The sequence below is a fragment of the Cebus imitator genome, unplaced genomic scaffold (assembly GCF_001604975.1).
Source record: "Cebus imitator isolate Cc_AM_T3 unplaced genomic scaffold, Cebus_imitator-1.0 Scaffold76, whole genome shotgun sequence".
In the NCBI taxonomy this organism is placed as follows: domain Eukaryota; kingdom Metazoa; phylum Chordata; class Mammalia; order Primates; family Cebidae; genus Cebus; species Cebus imitator.
The window spans coordinates 3350435-3360122 of NW_016107391.1; the positions used below are offsets into that span (position 1 = coordinate 3350435).

A 9688-nucleotide genomic window follows, 5' to 3' on the forward strand; every position below is an offset into this window, starting at 1 on the left:
CTTGAGCCACCGCGCCTGGCCGAGTCCTAATTCTTACCCACAACACTGGACCTTAGTTTCCTCATATGAAGTGAGAGCTGGATATGAAAACTAGCTCCATTTGCAATTCTATGATTCTTTGACAATGACAGGAGCATACTCCTTAGTGATTTGTGTACTGGGTACAGGGATGAAGACTGGCACCTTTCATTAGAAATGAATGTCCCTGGGGTATATGGTGACACTAATGCCTGTATTTAATCCTTTCCTTCTATATGCAAATACAGAAATGGTGAGACTAGTTTGGGAAACGAGTCTACTGCCCACAGTCATCTTGGTCAGTTCACCATGTCTCAGCAAACGTCTGCTGTCTTTGGGCTTTCTCTTTAATTCCTGGCAGAGTAGGCACTAAGTAAACGTTGAATGAATGGAAAAATATTCCAGTTTCAGCTGGAAAGAGGCTGAAATTGGATGGCATTTTAAAAATGTGTCCTACAAATGTCTTGAATGTAACACCTCAGAAGGGCAGAAACGACCTCAGCTTTGCCCACTGTTGTATTCTCTGCAGTTTGAACTGTACCTCACATATAGTAACTGCTCAATAAAAGTGCTGTTCTTATTATTGTTACTAGATTCTTACAGTTCTAGTTTTCCCTAAGAGAAGTAAAATATATGTATCAAAGGCAAGGCCATGCTATTTGCTTCCTCTGTGGTTGCTTGTTCAAATAGCCCTACCTAAATTGAGTACCTTAAGTGCTAGGTGGTTAGTGAAAACATTCCTTGTCCTTAAGGAGACTGGATTTACTTGGAGGCAAATTAGAAATATATTAACAGTATTAATTTGACAAACATTTACTGGGTACCTACTACGTGCTAATGACTAATTTAGGTAGAAAGAACTGTGCAGTCAGCAGCTGCCAGAAGATACCATCAGATGAGAGAGGGGAGTTATGGCCTGGACTACACAAAGGAAAGCATACAAAATAAGTAGCATTAAATTTGTCTTCAACATTACACATTGTTAAAAGCAGAAAGGATGAGCCTGAATTCCAGACTGCAACAGTCTTCAGCTATGTCATATGGCACACTGGTATGCTGTGATCAATTTTAGGACTCATGGCAAGGAATTTGTTAGTAATAACGATTTATGTATTTTTATTGTAAAGAAAAGTATAAACACTGCCAGGGGAATTATGGCTTGCTGTAATCCTTGAAAAAAGTAAATTGGAAATATCTGTTAAAATGTTAAACGCACATACCCTGGCTCAGGAACCTAACTTTGGGGAAATCTATTGTATTAGTCCATTTTCACATTGCTATAAAGAACTCCCTGTGTCTAGGTAATGTATAAAGAATAGTGGTTTAATTGACTTACAGTTCTACAGGTTTCACAGGCAACATGACTGAGAGGCCTCAGGAAACTTAGAATCATGGTAGAAGGTGAAGAAGAAGCAAGCACATGTTTACATGACAGAGTAGGAGACAGAGAGAGTGATAAGGTGTAAGTGACACACGCTTTCAAACAACCAGACCTCCTGAGAACTGACTATCAAGAGAACAAGAGGGAAGGCCACCCTTGTGATTCAATCACCTCCCACCAGCCCCTCCCCTGACATGTGGGGATTACAATTAATTGAGGTTTGGGTGAGGACATGGAGCTAAACCATATTATTCTGCCCCTGACCACCCCCCCCCGAATCTCATGTCCTTGCATTTCAAAACACTATCTTGCATTCCCAATAGTCCCCCAAAATCTTAACTCCTTCCAGCTTTAACTCAAAAGTCCAAGCACAAAATCTCATCTGGGACAAGGCAAGTTCCTTCCGCTTATAAGACTGTAAAATTAAAAACTAGTTACTTCCAAGATAAAATGTGGATACAGACGCTGGGTAAATGCTCCCATTCTAAACAAGAAAAATCGGCCAAAACAAAGGGACTATCAGCCCCATGCAAGTCCAAAAACCTGCAGGGCAGTCATTAAATTTTAAAAATCCAAAATGATCTCCTTTGAGTCCATGTCTCAGATCCAAGCCACATTGATGCAAGGGGTGGGCTCTCAAGGCCTTGGACAGCTCTGCTGCTGTGGCTCTGCTGGATATAGCCCCTGTGGCTGCTTTCAAAGGCTGGCATAGAGTGCCTGTGGCTTTTCCAGGCACATGGTGAAAGCTGTCAGTGGATCTACCATTCCGGAGTCTGGAGGATGGTGTCCCTCTTCTCACAGCTCCACTAGGCGTGCACCAGTGGGGTCTGTCTGTGGGGACTCCAACGCCACGTATCTCCTCTACATTGCTCTAGCAGAGGATATCCATGAGGGCTCCACTCCTGCAGCAGACATCTGCCTGGACACCCAGGCATTTCCATACATCTGAAATCTCGGCAGAGGCTTTCAAGCCTCACCTCTTGTCTTCTGTACACCCACATGCCAACACCACATGAAGGCTGCCAAGGCTTGAGGCCTACATCCTCTGAAGCAACAGCTCAAGATATCTTCTGGCCCCTTTTAGCCACAACTGGAGCTAGAGCAGCTAGGATGCAGTGCACCATGTTCTGAGGCTGCACAAAGCAGCACAACTCTGGGCCTGGCCCACAAAACCATTTTCTCCTCCTAGACCTCCAGGCCTCTGAGAGGAAGGGCTGCCATGAAGGTCTCTGACATGCCATGGAGACATTTTCCCTGTTGTATTGGCTATTAACATTAGGCTCCTCTTTACTTATGCATATTTCTGCAGCTGGCTTGGATTCCTCCCCAGAAAATGGGTTTTTCTTTTCTACCACATGGTTAGGCTGCAAATTTTCCAAATCTTTATGCTCTGCTTCCCTTTGATACATAAATTCCAACTTCAGATGATCTTTTTGTGAACACATGACTGTATGTTGTTAGGAGCATCCAGGCCACATCTGGAATGCTTTGCTGCTTAGAAATTTCTTCTGCCAGATACTCTAAATCATCTTTTTCACGTTCAAATTTCCACAGATCTCTAGGGCAGGGGCAAAATGCTGCCAGTCTATTTGCTAAAGCAAAGCAAGAGTCACCTTTACTCCAGTTCCCAAAAATTTCCTCATCTCCACCTGAGACCACCTCAGCCTGGACTTTATTGTCCATATCACTAAGAGCATTTTGGTCCAAATCATTCAACTAGTCTCTAGGAAGTTCCAAACTTTTCCTCATCTTACTGTCTTCTTCTGAGTCCTCCAAACTGTTCCAACCTCTGCCCATTACCCAGTTACAAAGTCGCTTCCATATTTTCAGGTATCTTTATAGCAATGCTCCACTGTCCTGGTACCAATTTTCTGTATTAGTCCATTTTCACAACGCTATCAAGACCTACCTGAGACTGGATAACTTATGAAGAAAAGAGATTCACTCGATTCATAGTTCCACAGGCTTAACAGGAAGCATGACTAAGAGGCCTCAGGAAACTTACACTCACAGTGGAAGGGGAAGAAAAAACATTTTCACATGGCAGAGCAGGAGAGACAGTGAACAAAGAGGGGAGTCCCAAACATTTTCAAGCAACCAGATCTCATGAGCACTCACTCGCTATCACAAGAACAGCAAAGGAGAAGTCTGCCCCCATGATTCAATCACCTTCCACCAGGCCCCTGCCCTGACATGAGGGGATTACAATTTGAGATGAAATTTGGGTGAGGACACAGAGCCAAACCACATCATCTATGTTTAGAAACAAAGTTGCTATTTGTAAAGGATACATAGAAAAGGGTGTTTGTTAAAAACTTGTTTGTGGTGGCAAAAATCATGAAACCAACTGAATAGAATACTGCATAATATTTAAAAGAATGGGATCCACATCTATTTATCTGGAAGGATGTTCAGGGGGTACTTGTTATGTGAGAAAAGCAAGCTGCAGACAAAGGGGTAAAGATAATCCCGTTCTTATTTAATGGCAAACCAAAAAAATCTCCTATGTGTGTCTGTTTATGCTTATGTAATTACAGAGAAATGTGGAGGATATGGGGCGATAGGCAAGAAGAAAGAGAGAAGAAAGAAATAGGAAAGGAGAGGTGATGGAAATAAGTTTATTAACATTTTGGGGTATTATTTTACTGATAGAATGAACACATTATTTCTGTAAATTCTGACGGGGCGTTTACAAAACTAACAATACATTTTAAAAAAAGTCAACTCAAAGCCTAGCCCTATAATGCTCACTTGAACTCAGATGTGCTTTCTTGGATAAGAGATTATGTATAACCCAAATCCTCCAAAGGTTATGGAAAGTTCACGCGGCTACTTGCCATCTATCATCTGGCATATGGGTTGTGTTACAAAGATGAAGAACCACTATGCTATTAGTAACAGAACCACAGACATTTTTTGATCAGGGGAATAATATTGAAAGTGCTGTTCTAGGAAGATTAATCAGCAGTAGACTACAGAATGGATTAAGAAGGGAGAGGAGAAAACTAGAAAAACAATTAGGAGCCTACTGATAACAGTAATGAGTTTGAGCTAGGGTGTGGCCAGTTTCCTCCTGTTGTGCTGGCTTCTCAGGGAACAGAAACTTAATTCCCTTCTGGCTTCTAGCCTTTGTACCTTACACTTAACCAAGTCTCAGGGTCTTTGTGGTCTCAGAAGTATGTTTCTTATTATCTGCTTTAATATTGACATCTAAATTTTAAATGTAAGGCTTCTTTTTAAAAAAACATTACAAACTAATCACTAGTTACAGTGTGTCATTTAAGATTTCCCCAATTTCTCTGGCTTTGATTTTTCAGAATGTTTGCATGTTTTTAGGATTGGTTTCAACAATAATAATCACTCATATATTTATGTTGTTTTATTCTCTCTCCTACCCTAGTTGACGTGACAGCATAAACTATCCTCTCCCTATCCCACTTTAAGACTGTTGTCTCCTAATTCTTCAGGTATTATCTTTTGTGGCTGCTCTCTTTGGTTCCCTTCCAAAGCCCTATCCTTGTGCCTCCCCTCTTTTTTTCCTGAACACTAGAGCAGTTCATTATTAAATGACCTCATCTGATTTTCCTGCTATAGCTAACACCTACTTACCTTGCATTTCTCTTTTCTGTGACTATCATTGTCATATTAGGTTGAACTCCCCTATAACTCTTAATGGAAGAGATAAACTTATCCTACCAACCTTCTGAAGTGCTGCTATATGCTATAGATGGAATAAATCAAATCTAAAATATAAATAAGCTGAAGAAAGATAGTTTGAAAATTCAGGCAAAAATAAGACACCCCTCCTCTTTCCAAGTACTCAGTGATTACACACACACTTATCTGAAAAATGAGGAATCAGATTTCTTGCCTGACCTTCTAGGTAAGTGCGTACAAGCATATACGTTAGACTCATCTGCTTAAATAATCTCAATTCTTATAAAAGTAAAAAGCGTAAAGCTTTTGCTACAAAACTTTCTATGTTGAAAATTTACTCTAAGTTACTGCCTTGAGCAAGCTTTTACCAACCAAAGGGAAAAAACCTTTAACCCTTCATTTACAAGCATTGGCTACTCTAACTGTTGAATGGTAAATAGACCGGAGTTATTCTAAGAAATTATGAAAAGCAATGCATTTCAAAGTCTTGGAGCAAATTTAGAGACTGACAACAATTGAAAATATATCTTCTTAATGTACACTTCTCTCTGTATTCATATATACTTATCAGTCTTAAGGCTTATTTCTACCTGGGGAAGATAACCTGGGCTATCATCCCTCTTAGTAATATTCAGTATCTGCTGATATTTTCCTTTCTCTGGAAAGATTAGAAATATAATCCATTCCATCTTATTGGTTTATATGACAAATTTTTTTATTCAGGTATTCAACATGTATTTTGTGGAGATCTTACTATGTGCTAGACACTATTCTGGACACTGGAATACAGGAGTAGGCAAGGCAAACCAGTATCACTGCTCTCAAGGAGCTTACATTGTAGCAGGTGGGCAGGTAAGACACAAACAATTAGATAGATGATGTCAAGAAAAAGGAAAGAATATGTGAAAGATTCTACTATTTCAGAGCAGTTAGAGAGCTCTCTTATAAAGCTGACATTTAAGCGAGAGAGTGAACCATGTGGGCATTTGGGGAAAGAACATTTCAGGTAAAACTTTCTCAAATTTGAGCTCATACACTGGGAAGTCCAGAAAGAGGGTTATTTATCCTAGAGAATAAGGATATTCTTAAGTGACTAGAAGAAAAAAATATCTTGTACTAGGGTACATAAACTGTGGTGACAGTGAAAGTCATGTTTTCTCTTTGTCTTGTATCATGTAATATTTGATGACAATATGCACGCACATATTGCTTTCATCCATTAATGGCTGAAGTCTGCTGTTGGCTCATTCCTATCTACTCAGACCTCATCTAGTCAACTAATTCTTTCCATCTTTTCCTTCTTTTGTTTCAGACTCCTTGTTGCCCCTTTTCTTATTCCAAATAGTTTAATCAATTCTTGTTACCCATTCATCCATACCCTCCATGAAGTTTCAGTTATGTCTTCCCAGGAAGGAGCTTGAGATTCTTCAAGCTCACATTTCAAAAGGCAAACTGAGGGAGAACAAGGCAGGGATGATGATCACCAGAGTGCTCGCCACACTGGTGGGGATTTTCATCTTCTTCATCTCTGCATGCCCAATGTCTAGCTTGATAAATGCTTGCTGCTGTCCACTGAAATTACAAGGGCCTTGAATATCATCTAGTTAACCTCCCACTCTACCCATCTCAAGAATTCTTGGCCTAGAACACGTCTTTGTAGTTCTTTAGTTCTTCCACTTGCAAACATAATAATGTAGCTAGGCTGCTTATTTATTTCCCAGTGTCCATACAGAAAAACTGAGGCATACAAAAATCAAATTTAGTTGTGCACCAGAATTGAAGTTTAGAATTTTCACTTTCTTTCTTCACGGTTTTATAACTTGTCTTTCTGGCTTCCTTATTTACTGTTTTCTTGTTTAAATATGTCTGTGGGACCCCCAACGCACTGTACAGCTCTGGTAAATATCATTATCAATTAAAACGTAATTCATCCCTAAAATACTGCATTAGAAATTACTTCACCTGTTTTTCCTTCCTTCAAAAACACTTCTTCTTGATTATATTAAAAATGTAGTGCTCATTCATAGACTACACTAGCACCAGCCCATGATATATGTTTAGTGATGAGAAGCATCTGCTACATAAAAGAAAATCTACCAGCCTCCCAGCCAACAGAACAAAGTAGGAGGTTCAAGGATAATAAAGCAGTGTAGAGAAAACCTGTTAGCAGTGAAGCATTACCTGCCATGCCAGGATGGCTTTTCATCCCCCTTTCTTAGCACTGAAAACTTATAAATCATCTTTTGTGGAGAAAGAATAAATATCTGAGAAAACAGTGTGCTTTTAGTACAATCCCAAAAAATCTAAAGTTCTTAAGCAGGCTGTTGTCACAAAGAAATTCTAAGAATTTCAGCATTAACAGAATGGTTACAAACTGTAGTTCCTATTTTTGACAGCACTACACCTGTCTTCGTTTTTTCAAAGACTAGAATCCATTTTAATCTAGCATTTTTTGAAGAGTAAACATGACTAAATTTAGAAAATAGTAGTAACAAAATTCATTTAGTGCTTTAAATTACTGTCAGTAATCGTAAAGGTTTTTATTCAGGTTGTAAGCAATAAAAGTAGAAAATACATGAATTTTATATTGTAGCTATAGCTCAAACTATTTTATGAGTATAAATAATTTTAGTATACTTGAGTTGTTCTTGCTATACTGACAGTTGGATACTTAATTCCCTGACACACTAAGGGAAATGTGCATTAATGTGAAATTAAACTGTTTGGGAGATTATTGTAGGAATTCACATGTTTACTTTATCTGTTATTGCCAAATCCCCTTCAAGTCCAAGCCAAAGGCAGACCTACCTTACTTGAACATAAAATAAATACTTATTAAAAAATCAGGCTTAGACGTAAGTAGTCTCTACTACTTCTTTACTATACCAAGAAGAGGAATATATAAGCTGTTAGCATAAAGTTCCTTAATAACTTAAAGAAAACACAAATCAGAACTTAATCACTAAGTATCATCTGTTTCAGAGTAGTCACCTTGGCAAGCTATGCACTTATTCCAGGAATATTCAAAACAGAATTAAACATTTTCTGTAGAGATCTCTATGTGGGCTCTTTTAAATACCCTTAAAGAAAATAAATGTTATCATTCGAGAGAGGATTAAATTTCTAAATACCTGGAAATAACTCAAATGATGTGGAGTCACACAAATAAGGCTTAAAACTAAATATTTTCTTTGAGCAAGGACAGCTGAATGTTACTATAGCGCAATGAGTTCAATTTTCTTTTATGGCTTACAAGGTTGTTCTGAAGGTAGTTTCAAAGAGGGATAATATACATAGCATCTCAAGGTGGAATATTTATTTTGGGTTTTCTGTTTAAAAAAAAAAAAATCTATTTTGTAGTCATACACTTTGTCCTTAATAAGCCCAGCTGAATTCCAGATGACAAATTTCACATAATGTTTTAATTAAATTTAAGTTTCCATCTAAGAAAGCTGCCTACAAACTTAGGTTCTACATCAATATGCTTACCAATTGAAACTGCAGTTTAATAATTCTATACTTGCCTCTGTTTTTATAAGTTTGGTTTAATACATCAAATTTGTTTAACAAAAGTTTTTTTCAACTCCTTGATCAATAAAGAAAAAAAGTAAATGCAGTCAAGTTTCACATTCCTCCCAAATTTATGCAGTTAGGATAAATTTTGGTATTCTATATACTCAACAGCTTTTTTTCAGACAGCTTCAACAAATACAATAAATGTAAAAAAAAATTTTTTAACCTGACAATTTCCTTCCCATTTTTAGGCAAATTAAGGTTTCTAATGATAAAGAATCTTTGCATACTTGACTATATAAAAATCAATATAGGAAATACCAGAAAGTGAATATTCCAGCATTTAATAAAAATATAACAATGTGGTTGGAATTATCACTATGGCTATTAAATTTACGGCATACTTAATATCCCTCCACAAAATCCACTGAAAAGTTGCTTAAAGAGCTTTCAAAAAATAATAAAACTGAAAAAGGATCAATGTAAAGATACTACCTTAGCACTTAAAGGCTTTAAAATACAGTAGTCTTTAATGAAACTGTGATCCCTGACTCCTCAGGGATTACACACAGCAGACCCTAAAAGATACTTAGTGCTTGATTATAGGAAATACCGATACCACAGTCACAAACGTTATGTACTTAGCCAGTAAGAGTTACGCTAGTTTAAGCTAAGTGGACTTGGCAGAGCTTTAAAAATTCCACCTTGCATTTTTATAATGCTTTTTAATTTTCAAAGTAAACAAACATGCACAAATCCTGTCAGGTGAAAACGCTCCATTTTCCAGAAATTGAAATTGTGACAAAAAGCAGTAAGCGACTTTACAAACATATGCAGGAGAGCAGAGGCCTGATCCTTTATATTTTATTTAAAGATTCACTGTAGGCCGGGCGCGGTGGCTCAAGCCTGCAATCCCAGCACTTTGGGAGGCCGAGGCGGGTGGATCACGGGGTCAAGAGATCGAAACCATCCCGGTCAACATGGTGAAACCCCGTCTCTACTAAAAATACAAAAAATTAGCTGGGCATGGTGGCACGTGCCTGTAACCCCAGCTACTGAGGAGGTTGAAGCAGGAGAATTGCCTGAACCCAGGAGGCGGAGGTTGCGGTGAGCCGAGAT

At 38.3% G+C, this 9688-nt stretch overlaps 1 protein-coding gene across 11 annotated transcripts in view; it reads right to left on the reverse strand.

Annotated features, from left to right (window-relative positions):
- NR3C1 (nuclear receptor subfamily 3 group C member 1) overlaps positions 1 to 9688 on the reverse strand; it is a 156326-nt gene that overhangs the window by 105024 nt on the left and 41614 nt on the right. The window lies entirely within an intron of this gene.